This window comes from Erythranthe guttata, chromosome 10 (assembly GCF_056151865.1).
Source record: "Erythranthe guttata isolate IM_541 chromosome 10, IM_541, whole genome shotgun sequence".
NCBI lineage: Eukaryota > Viridiplantae > Streptophyta > Magnoliopsida > Lamiales > Phrymaceae > Erythranthe > Erythranthe guttata.
The window spans coordinates 3112217-3122366 of NC_142542.1; the positions used below are offsets into that span (position 1 = coordinate 3112217).

Sequence of the window (10150 nt, forward strand, 5' to 3'; positions counted from 1 at the left end):
AACGTATATGTAACGACGGGGATCAAAAGTGTTTAAAATTGAAACTTGGAGGTGAACTTTGTTCACTTTAGAATAAGGTGGACCAAAAGTCAAATCGGGCCAAACATGAGGGACCAAAAGTGAAATTACCCCTACATTTGTTAATGGGGAAATATGCAATATCCCTATGGGAAATATTTTCAACTAAAATCAAATGAAGTTAAAGACTTTTGCCTACACCCAATTTTCATTCTAAATTAGTGTGAGAAGACGAAAATACCCTCAATTACTATAACCTTAAATCTTAACTATTTGTCTCTATCTCTATCACTTTCATCTACTCTCTTCCACATCTCTCTACCTAAATCTTGTAAGAAAAATATTAGAACTAAATGACAATCTCAACTAAATATTTACTTTACATTCTATTACATTAATTCCAAAATCACCATTCACACACAAAGAATGAAACTACGTCAAGTAATATTCAAACTGTATTTATCATTTTTTTATTCTGAATTTATAGTTTTCATTTTTGTATCTCACATTTTTGTTTAATTTTTTTTACGCAGAATACATTTTTTTTCTTCTCACTATTATAAAAACTCATTTTTTCCTTTTATACTACAATATTGAAATAATATATATATATATATATATATATATATATATATATATATATATATATATATATATATATATATATATATATATATATATATATATATATATATCAGTGTTCTAAATAGCGGTCGTGGCGGTCAATATATCGGTCGCCATATCGGTATCGGTTATAAACCTTTACGATTTTGTTGAGGCGGTTTGGAATATCGGTTTCTTACGGCGAGTCGGTTTGCGGCGGTTTTTTGGCGGGTCAAACCGATATATCGGTCAACAAATCGGTTTTTTTTTTTTTTTATTTATTTATTAAATTTAATTAAAATGAAAATATGTTTTGATTTTTTGTTTTTCTCCAATTCTTTCAACTTCCAAAACCAAACCAAGTACTACCCTGCAATTTATACTTTGTTGTGTTTATATTAATTGTTGATGCGAAAGACTTGCGTAGTATTTGTATTTCGTAAGAATCTTTTATTATATTATGATCTTATTATTTTTAAATTTTTGTTATTTATTGAGTAATTAGAATTATATAATAACATATGAATGATAGAATAGAATTATGTTTAAATATTCTTTTATATATATTTTGAGTATTTACAAATAATATTTAGAAATATATTACACTAAATTTAAAAACCGATATATTTTCGATTTATCTCCGATAAATCACCGCCGCGCCGATTTATTGTGTGGCGGTCCCTAACCGCCACATACCCGATAACCGCCTTTTAGAACCTTGATATATATATATATATATATATATATATATATATATATATATATATATATATATATATATATATATATATATATATATATATATATATATATATATATATATATATATATATATATATATATATCCATCTATAAACACTCGCATGAACACATAGTAATCTGTAGTCGCTCATAATCATTCGCACTCAGACAATTTGAAGATCCTAACTCCCTCATTGAACCCTAGTTGCTAGCTAGCCGTAGACAATCATAATAATCCATAGTTACTCATAGTTATTGTTGGGTGCTAAATACCTAACACGCAAGTGCACGTATCGCAAACAAGTAGTAAAAGTGGACTCGTGAGAGTCGGATGTCGATCCCACAGGGAATACTCAAATTATCTAATCCTAAGTACCAAATTCTAACAACTATGATTTTTATCCAGCCTACGCAAAGTTGTCAAATTTAATCAACTAAATAATTAAACTAATTATGAAAGCAATTAAACACGAGAAAATATCAATAAAAACGGACCTAGGATTTTATCTTCCCCCTATGCAAGAATTGCTCACCCAAAACCCCTCAATTATGAAATATATGATTCATGATTATTAACCCGAGACACTAATTTAATCATAACCCGTTGTCGCGTGTATTATAAGTCTATTATTCATAAACGGTTCACTATATGTCTATGCAAACAAATTATGAATAAAGCATTAACTAACAAGTCTCGTAAATGGCTACCTAAGGTGATATCTGTATGTCTACGACACCACATGCAATTGACACACTCATCCGGTGAAAACTACTCGAAGGTTCTTATACTTACCGTCTAATTATCAAAATAGCTCTGTCGAGTCAATTCCAATAATCACAGATAAAGCACATAAATTGATCAAGTTCATGCACTAACAATCATAACAAGTAGAAGAAATAATCATAAAATCATAATTGCATAATCTCAAGAAAACGGGTTCACCATCCCCACATAGGGTTCAAATAAAATCCTAGATAAAAAACTTAGCTACTCGTAATTCTTATGATAAACAAAATAGAATAAATAAAATAAATAAGAAAAACTATGCTTGAGTCTTCGTCGATCTTCGTTCTTTGCGCTCCTCTTCCTCCAAGATTGTGTTCCAAAGTCTTTTGATTCGTGTTTGGTTTGCTCTTAAATAGATGCCCCAACTTGGTAGATGATTTTAGGTTTCCTTGTGTGATTAAAAGTCCAAAATTGTCTCCAGCGTGTGGTGGCGCGGCCGCGCGAAAATCAGTCAAAATCTCACACGGCCGCACGAGAATCGCCGAAACCTTCTGCCCAACTTCTGCAGTTGGCACGGCCGTGCCAAAAATAGGCTAATTTTGGCACGGCCGCGCGGGCCTGTTTTCAGCCAATTTTCAGCATATTTTTGATTATTTCACTTTTGGCCCATATTTTCTCCAAAATTGCAGTTTTGACCCCATACTTTTCTAATTCTTCAATTTGTACCTAAAATAAAATAAACCACTCATTAAGCATCATTAAATCAATAAAAGTATACAAAAATCCTCGTAAGAAAGTATACATTGAGTGTAAAATATACACTTAACAGTTATCCACGCTTATTCAAAATCGAAACCCTAGATCTGCAACAACTATCAGTCATAGCCGCCAACACCACCACAACCATTGCCTCCCTTATTGCCATAATCAAACCCCACCGTAACCGCCACCACCACCACCCTAACCGCCTTCATAACAATCCCCATCATTCCCACAAGCTCAATAGCATCCTCCATAACCACACCCACCATACCCACTGCCTTCATAGTCGTTGCCATCCACTATAGCAGCCTCCATATATAATCACCCCCACCATACCCATCACTTCCATAGCCGCCACCACCCTCTATAGCCGCCTCCATAACCACCCCCACCATACCCACCACCGCCATAGCCGTTGCCACCCACTATGTCGCCATAATCACCCCATCATAATTGGGGAGCGGGAGATCGTGATAGAGCGAGAAAACAAAGAAGTGAGATATATCTAAGGTGGAGAAACATAAATATATAGATTATATTTAGAGTATAAGGTCAAGTTATGATTTTTTTAGAGATGTGGATCACATTAAATTATGAAATAGTGGTATATTTAAAAAAAAAAAAATAGTTTTGAAATTGTCATTTAGTTTTAATACATTTGGTTTGAGTAACATAGTATGTTAACCCCTTTAATAGGTCTTAGGATATAGGTCCCTGGTGACAAAACTTATTAGAACTAAATGACAAGTCTAACTAAACATTTGCTTCACATCCTTCATAAATTTTATTCCAAAAATGCCCTCCACACACAAAATATGAAATTTGCATCAAGTAACATTTAAACTGCGTTTATCATTTTTTATTATTCATTTAACATTTTCATTTTGCATCGAACATTTTTTTATTATTTTTTTTTACGTAAAACACATTTACTCTTTTTTTTTATTCATTTTCGTATTTTTTCAGTATTTTAAGAATCTATTTTTTTCCATTATTTTCTACGTGATATTGAAAATTATGAATTTAAAAAAAAAATCGGTCTCAGTAATGTATAGACATCCATAGGAAACTAGAAACTATAGGAAACTGTAGAAATCCGTAGTAACCTGTAGTAATCCATAGACATCTATATTAGCATATTCTTAAAACCCTAGTTTCTCCTTCTAACCCTAGCCGCCTGACACCATAGTAACCCATAAACATCAAATCGAAATTTTTTGGATTCATCCCACCTAACCCTAGATCCACCCACTAAATCCTAGATTCGTGCGCCGAAGGCCACCCACTTCAATCCACGCCTCTAAGGATACCACCACCCCACCCACGCTGCCATCACCTATCCGCGCATCACCGCACCACCAACACCATTCTCGAACTCCGAGCGCCACCGTTGGGCCAGCGTCACCCTCGAAGCCGCCTCCGCTACGCATTCCATTGCCGCTTCAGATCCACCGCCTCCACCATAGATCCGACGCGCCACCGCTACCCACTTCGTCGGCGCCTTCACCATAGATTCACCGCAACCGCAGCCGCCGCCTTAATATTCAGATATGCCCACTCCGCCGCCGCTTCTCGTCCGCGGCCACCCCCGTTTGCTTCTCCAATCAAAAAACTAGTTCAGAGGGATAAAGAAAGGGAGAGAAAAAAGAGAAAAAGAGAAAAAGAGAAAAAAAAAATGAGAGTCAGAGAGAGAAAGAAAGAAAACGATGGAGAGAGAGGGAAAGAAAAGGAGAGAAAGGAAGAGACGGGAGAGGGAGGGGATAGAGAGAGAATGAGGGGATAAGAAATATAAATAAATTTAATTAAAAAAAAGTGAATGAATATGTAGATTAAAATATTTAGGTTATAAGGGTAATTTAGGGATAAAAATTTAATTAAGGATGTATGCCATATATTGTTTCAAATTAAGGATTTAATTAAAAAATTGGATTTGAACTTGTTATTTAGTTCAAATTAAGTTTCATTTGAGGGGCTCTTAGCATATTTCCCCTTAATATAATACCAATGTAATAGAAAAAAAGACCCACCCCGCTTTGGGCCTTGTTAGTTACACTGACCCACGACCGGTCTAATCGATAGTTGCTAACTTTGTACACAACTTCACATGTGTGTATAATCCTTAAAACTATTAAAGTTAATCATTTTTTCTTTTAATATGATGCAACTATTACAAGACCTATTTATGCAAAACTTTTTAAGGAAGATATTTGAAGAAGAGAGTCAAGGTGAAATATATATCAAATTTAATAATTTATCATAATTGTTAATTTATACACATTGATATAGATCGTATGTGAATGACAATTATGAGGGTAAATTACATCCGCCTCCAAGGTAAGACCATTAACGAAAAACTCCCCAGTTTCTATAATTACATCTATTCCCTGTAATTTGTAGATTTCTTACGTTAACACTTTTTTTTTTTTTTTTTTTTTTTGTAGAGAATGGATATAAGAAATTTACAAACCGTAGATGACTGAATGTAATTTCTCAAAACAAAACGATATTTTTGTAACTACACTTAACCCGAGATAGGTGGTCGTAATTTACTCCAATTATGATGTATTATGTGCTTTTCACTTTTAGCATAAAGTAAACAGAGGAGGTATTTTGATTCATATTTATGCAGCTATTTACTTTTAAAAAAAATAGAGCTGACATTACATGACATATATTTAAATACATGAAAATTAACAGAAGTTGATATGGCCGAGTTGGTCTAAGGCGCCAGATTAAGGTTCTGGTCCGAAAGGGCGTGTGTTCGAATCCCACTGTCAACATATTGACAACAACAAGATCTAGAAAGATTTCCTAATAAATTTGAAATACTAGGGCTTCAAATTCATAAAACTTTAAAATACAAGTTTAATAATAATAATAATAATATCGAGAGTTGATTGGGAGGAGGTGTGGTCTGTTTCTTGGTGTTGGTTGGAAATAAGTTTGGTTGGACTTTTATTGTCTTATATTACAAGAAGAATGCAAGTTGAGTTTTTTCTTAAATTTGGTAAGAAACTCACAAGTCAAACTCCAATTTAATGCAACTTGTGACCTTATTATATTCACGTCTCCCTCCTACTCTCAATATAATTCCACCATTAAAATTGCATGGTTTTTTTATTTTCTATTTTCGGGCTATTTTAAATACCGATATTTTTTTCACTTTTATACTTATTAGTTGAAGATTATATTTTAGCACATTCTTTTCCCATTTTTTCTTGTATTAAAACCACATAGTACAACAATACTCTTACTGGAATATAACTTATACCAAAAAATCAATTTATTTTTAACACTTAAGTGTCGGGGATTTTTTTTCCCGCATTTTCAACGCATACATGTCGAGAAAACACAAAACAATTTGACATGTGTGTGTCAAAAAAGGGGATGGATTTAAAAAAAAATGAAAATCGACTTCTAAGATCAAAAAAGATATATACATACCTTAATGAGTTATGATCCTATCATATTGTTGTCTTGTGCCTCCGTTTCGTAAATCTTGTGAGCTTTTGATTTCTTTAAATTTTGACATTTTTTGGATGGGGTTGGGAACAAGGAGAGGGTGTGAGGGTTTTGTGCACTACAAGAAAATGCAAAATATGCAACAATTTGTTTATCGACGAAATTAATTTCGTTGGCAAAAGTTATATTTTAGCAACTCAATATAGTATTTGTGGCTAAAGAATAACGTTTTTCTAAGAAGATATTTTTGTTGCCTTTGAATCTCATAGGCAACGAAAAATATTACTGTGAATAATATCATTTATAAATTGTAGTAAATACATTTACAACGGCAACAAATTTAGTTTGTTGCTAATAAGCGACGAAAGATAACAATTTTTTTTTGTTGTAAATGCTCTATGTGATTTGGCAATAAAATATAACCATTGCCAATTTAAAAACCAACTATTTTTTCTTCAGTTTAATTTAATATATATATATATATATATGCCTAATTGGGCCAACCCAATGGGCCTACAATTTATTTACCTACTGGGCCACGAGCCCAATATCGAAGACCATTATCACCGATGCCCAATCACCTTCAAGTAAGGTTCGGGCCCGACAATCTCAACTAAGCTATAAATAAAGGTTTGAACTCATTCCTTAAGGTACGTCCTATTAACTGAGCAATACTACTCATTGTATTCTCTGGACAGCACGTCTGACTTGAGCGTCGGAGGGGTTTCCGCCGGATCAACCCCCGGCTTAGTTCATGTGTTCTATGATCGCAGGTACCTCAGGATCATCAAGTTGTCAAGCTACTGATCTGCTTTGCTCTCCCAGTTCGTTTTCTACACCACCCTAGGTGACCTACATATTAGCATCATCATATATATATATATATATATATATATATATATATATATATATATATATATATATATATATATATATATATATATTAAATATTGTATTTATTAATTCATTAGTATTCACCAATTTTGTAGAATTTCTTCAATCTCAAATTTATTAATGTATATTAATTAGCTGTAACTCATGCATTTTTTGTTAAGTCAATTATTTATATGGTTTTAAAACTTACTATATATATATATATTTATTAATAGTGGAGAATTAATGAAAGTATAATATTTATAATTGAATTTTATTGTAGATTATTTTTTTGAATAAAAAATATATTATTTATTTATTTATATAACTATTTTTTGAACATATAATTTTCGTTATGACATATTATTTATATATATAACTATTTTGATCGTTTTACCTTATCTATTTATATAATTATTTTCAGTCAATTTTTATAGGGACTATTAGTGAGAACCCCCTCTAACATTATTTTATTAAGGATGAATCTAGCTCCTTTTCCTTTATTAGTGAGAGACCCATCATTTTTTTATTCTCAAATTTACCCTCCAACTATTCTCTACCCATTATCCGCTAGTTTGATGTATTTTTTTTATAATTTTATTTTAATTTTAATTTTCGATTTATTTATTTATTTCTTCTTTAAAAAATAATAATAAAAATTAAATTTTCTTTTTTATTTTTTTAATATTTTTATTTAAATATTCTTTTACTATATATTTTTTTTTCAGTTAACCAACTATATTTCAATAAAACAACTATTATTAAAAACAACTGTTATTAAAACAATTGGTATTAAAACAACTATACATTCCAACAACTATTTGTTAAAGTAACTATTTATTCAAAACAACTAAAAAGTAATGAAAAACAACAATATTGTTTTGCGAAAACAACTATATTACTATACAAAAACAACTATATTGAATCAACTAGAAATAATTAAAACAACTATACATTCCAACAACTATTTGTTAAAGTAACTATTTATTCAAAACAACTAAAAAGTAATGAAAACAACAATATTGTTTTGCGAAAACAACTATATTACTATACGAAAACAACTATATTGAATCAACTAGAAATTATTAAAATCAACTAAAACAAAAGCAAAAAAAACACACTATAACTCCAACAAAAACGACTATTATCGATACCAACTACAACCGTAACGAAAACAACTATATCTTCTTGACTAACATGAAGACAATTTCAACAAACTAACATACGTTCTACAATTAATTGAACGATAATCAGCCTCCCAAACAATACCAAACATAACGGACGAAGCAGACCCGCTTATGTTAACGGCATTCGAGGTTACGGTTGAGCGTCGGCGGTTGCGATTCTCACATGAAAATGCAGCCCAAGTTTTCGTCATCCTCCTCGAGTTTGATCGATTCCATTACAACGGTGGTGGAGTGGTCTTCCGACGAGGATTGCAAGAATGCTTCCAAAAATTGAAGAAAAAAATAAATACCAGATCTGTTCATCCCTCGGAAGGGAAAGGGGAGGGACCGAAAAAGGCATCTGACCCGTCCTCGTTTTAGCGGCGGCGCCTTGTCGTTGTCGAGATATGGTGCCGCCTTTGTCCTCTCCTTCGCCCTCGCTTCCGCCGCGCCATCGGAATCCAATTCGAGAAAGAAGAGAAGGGGCTGGGATCTTCCTCGTCGTTGTTGAGATGTGATGCCGCCTTCGTCACCTTCACCGCCGCCGCTGATACTACCGATCGATTCCAGAAAAGAAGAGAAAAGATGAGGGGAGAGAAAAGATAAGGGGATTAGAGAACGGCGGTTTGTGATAAATGATGTGGCTAGGGTTTGTAAATATAAGATTTGGTAATTAGGGATAATATAGGTATAATATTTAATAATTGTAATAATATTAATTTAATTAAATAATTAAGGGGGTTCTCACTAATATTGTAAAAGGGTATAGATCCACCTTAATATAACCTAATTAGTTAGGGGGTTTTCACTAATAATTCCATTTTTATAAGTAGTTATATAATCGTGACAAACTGTTTGTAAGTAATATCCGAAAACGAAGATATAATTGTGGACAGGTATATATGGAAACGTATTAGGGTTGACTTCTGATTGCTATTATTAGTAATAAATATATATGTGGAGTGTGTCCCCTACACAGAACCGATCAATGAGCAATGAGAGAGATCAAAATTGTTTGAAAGTCAAAACAACATTTGACTTTCAAACTTTAAATCCTCACTTCACACATTTAATGGGAGCCGTTAGCCTGACCTGAGAAAACTCTCCATTTGTGTCAGCCGACATGACGATACGTGGATACAGATAACGGTGATACGGCATTTCAAAAAATATAGGGATATATTTATACAATATAAAAATATAGGAGTACATTTATAAATTGTAAAAATATATTTATAAGTCGTCAAATCGCATAAGAGAACCGTTCGCGCTTGTTGCTTGTGTTCTTGGTCGCCGTTGTCGCTAGAGTTTTGGACTTTTGGGTGGATTCTTAAAGAAGACATACGAAATATGTGTTACATAGAAAAAAAAATGCGTATTTTTTATTAGGGTTTTCTCTTAAAACATAAGAGTGCCAACTTTTTTAAAATTGCGGACACTACCCGACACGGGTGTCCGAGCCGTGTCTGGGCATGTCTAAGTGTCCAGATATCAAATTCGGGGACTCTTCACCTTCTAGAAGAGTCCGTGCAGCATAGCCGACACCTCTTATTGTATACACTGTGGTTTTATTCCCATAATCAATTTCCACTCATTATATTGGGCAAAGCTGGCCAAATTGGGAAATCCACTAAGATCCAAATCAATGTGTCAATACTCACTCAGCTCAAAGTAACAACAGGTCGTTTTACTCTTTTTTTTTTTTCTTTTTATAAAATATCAAAATCTCTATATATAATTCAATGTACACAACTTATTATCTCCAAACGTGATTTTCATCGAGATCTAGTCCTCTAAC

General features: G+C 32.7%; 1 non-coding gene across 1 annotated transcript; it reads left to right on the forward strand.

The window, feature by feature from the left end:
• Positions 1 to 5550: 5550 nt before the first annotated feature.
• TRNAL-AAG (transfer RNA leucine (anticodon AAG)) lies at positions 5551 to 5631 on the forward strand. The gene has a single exon. It is a non-coding gene; the product is annotated as a tRNA-Leu (tRNA).
• The last annotated feature ends 4519 nt before the right edge of the window (positions 5632 to 10150 follow it).